Source organism: Mastomys coucha, chromosome X, assembly GCF_008632895.1.
Source record: "Mastomys coucha isolate ucsf_1 chromosome X, UCSF_Mcou_1, whole genome shotgun sequence".
NCBI classification, from domain to species: Eukaryota; Metazoa; Chordata; class Mammalia; order Rodentia; family Muridae; genus Mastomys; species Mastomys coucha.
In genome coordinates this window covers 103,647,660-103,650,274 of record NC_045030.1, presented here as the reverse complement: position 1 = coordinate 103,650,274, position 2,615 = coordinate 103,647,660, and positions in this window count along the sequence as shown.

Sequence of the window (2,615 nt, the reverse complement as noted above, 5' to 3'; positions counted from 1 at the left end):
AAGCTCTGATAGGATGTGCCAAGGAGCTCCCACTCCTCAGCACAGCAGGCCACCACTGCCTCCCTCCTCGTGGTTTACCCTTGGCAGGATCAGCCATGGTGACCTCTGCCTCTTTCTCAGAGCAGCTGCTGAGGCAGCCCCGGAACAGGAACAGGATGGCTTTTTCCCTCCCTCTGGACTCAAAGCCTTTCCAGTCACGCTCCACTTGGAGCTCACTCAATAATATCCTTTCAATGTGTTTTATATTGTTTTGATTGCCTTTTTTTTGTAGAAATAAAATTTGAGCTTAGAATTTATCATCAAATGAACTCTGTCAAGATTTGAATGTTAATGTCTTTTCAAGGGAAGTGAGACTGTCCTTGACAAAGTAGTGACACCCCGAGGAAGCTGAAGGCCTGACTGCCTATGTTCACTAACTCACTTCTGCTACTAGGGGTCTAATCTTGTGGAGAAGATTGCCTCAAGAAACCTTGTTTTCTGCTTTAATCTTAGTTCTCTAGCTTCGAGGCTACCTAGGCTCACAGACTTGGAAGACAGCTCTGGGTTTTGCCTATAAAGAAGTGAGACATGTCCACTCAGGCAGTGTAACACTATTTAGTTTTCCAAGTGTTTGACTCCTGTGGTGCATAAATGAACTATGCTTTAGTTCAAGTTATGCCTGGAGCGGGTTTCTGGAGACTTCCACATGCCCAGGACGGACAGAGCCCTGGGCCTGGGTTTCTGCATCTGTCTCTTCATTGGCAGAAAAGTGACAATGGGTTTTATTTCACTCACATTCAGATTTGTAATAAAATGCCAAACTCTGTCAGAATTGTCCAAACAATCAAACAAACAAAAGAACAGAGTTCCTTAAAAAAAGAATAGACTTACCTGCTCTGTTCAGCTTTCCACTGGCAACTGTCCCTTTGAAGGGACAAAGCACACTTTTTCTACGCTATCCATGAGGTGTGGTCAACAGCTTTTAATGGTGTCTCTTTCCATATATACACACACATTAAAAGTCAGGGCCTTTCTATGGAGGCCCCACTGACCAGAAAGTCACTATGTAGCCAAAGATGGCATTGAATTTGCCCTAATCCCGCTTTTGTCTCCTGAGAATTAGAATTACAAACTGGAGCTACCATGACTGCCTTTTAATGGTGTTTAACTTTCTCCAGACTCATCCTCTTCCAAAGAGACTCTCCTCACCAACTACGTATATAGAAAGAGTGCCTTCGGGAGCAGTTGGCCAGCTACAGGAATGGACAACGCCTGTCCAGTGCCCCTGTGCTCTGCAGAGTGCTCAGGAGGATTTGCAAACAATACTGCCTCCTTGAGCTAGTGGGTCTGTTTCAAACAAGGGTGCAAGCTCTTAGGGAACTTTATAGAGGAGGCCTCACTGACTGAGAAGGTGGTAGACAGGAACCAAAGAGAGAGCTTACTGCTCGCTCATAAATGAGGTCACCTGGAATCACAGGAATGTGGTAGGGAAACATCCAAAGGGAGAGGAGAAAAAAAAAGTTAATTCACAGAAAACATAGGTCAAAAAGGAGGGAGTGGGGCCCATTATTCTGCTTTGGGGGAGCTACTTCTGAAGGTTCTGGCACTGCTCAGAAAAACAGCCAGAAATGGAAACTTCAGACTTTAAACAAGTGAAGAATTAAAAAACTAAGCACAGCTTACAGCACCTTCTGGTCCACAGGTAAAGAAAGAGAACTCTGAACTTTGAACTACTGAGTAAACACCGGTCGAACAAACACAATAGGAACACCCGGTTACTTATTAATTTATTAACAAACCACCAAATAAGAAACAGAGAAATAGTCGATTTCTTTGGGTTTTTTTGGGGGGGGACCGGGGAGTTGTTTTTTAACTTCTATTTTATGCCATGCCGGAATTTGTAAATGCTAGGAAAGGTCTCTTCCACCAAGCTTCATTCTGGGTCTTCGCTGGGTTTTGTGTCTTTACAATGTATGTTACAAGTTAAATAACAAATGTGAAGCTGTTCCAAATGACAAAAGTCACAGGACTAATCACATCTTTGGTCAAATTATACTTGTCCCCCGACACTCTTGAAATATATAGCTATTTTGATCCATCTCATCTTTAAGTGGTAACTAAATATAATTTAGTTACCTATTGCTTATTTTGTGCAAATTCACTCCCTCCCTCTCTCCCTCCATTTCTCTCTCTCCCTGTCTCCCCCACCCCCGCTCCCACATCTCGAATTTTATTCTAAGACAGGATCTCATATATCCCAGGCACACACATTGAACTGACTCTGTGCAGCCAAGAATGAACATGAACTTAACTCCTACCACCTTCTCAGTTATGATAGGCACATATCACCACATCCAGGTTACATACACATTGCTAGGGATGGAACCCAGGCCTTTGTGCATGCTAGCCCTCTACTAGCTGAGCTACATGCCCAGTCCTAAAAAGCATTTTCATTATTCCTACTTAGCTCCAGGTGTAGGGGAGGTCTTGGGGTGCCTAAAAACCTGGCTCTGCTGGAAGAGGCTCAAGAATAAGTACTGATGCTAATGTTAAATATAGGAGGGGTGCCCAGTGAAGTTTGGGGCTCCATGGAGGTGAAAGCTTAAGTCTCCTCTGGAAAAGAGCCTGCGACAGAC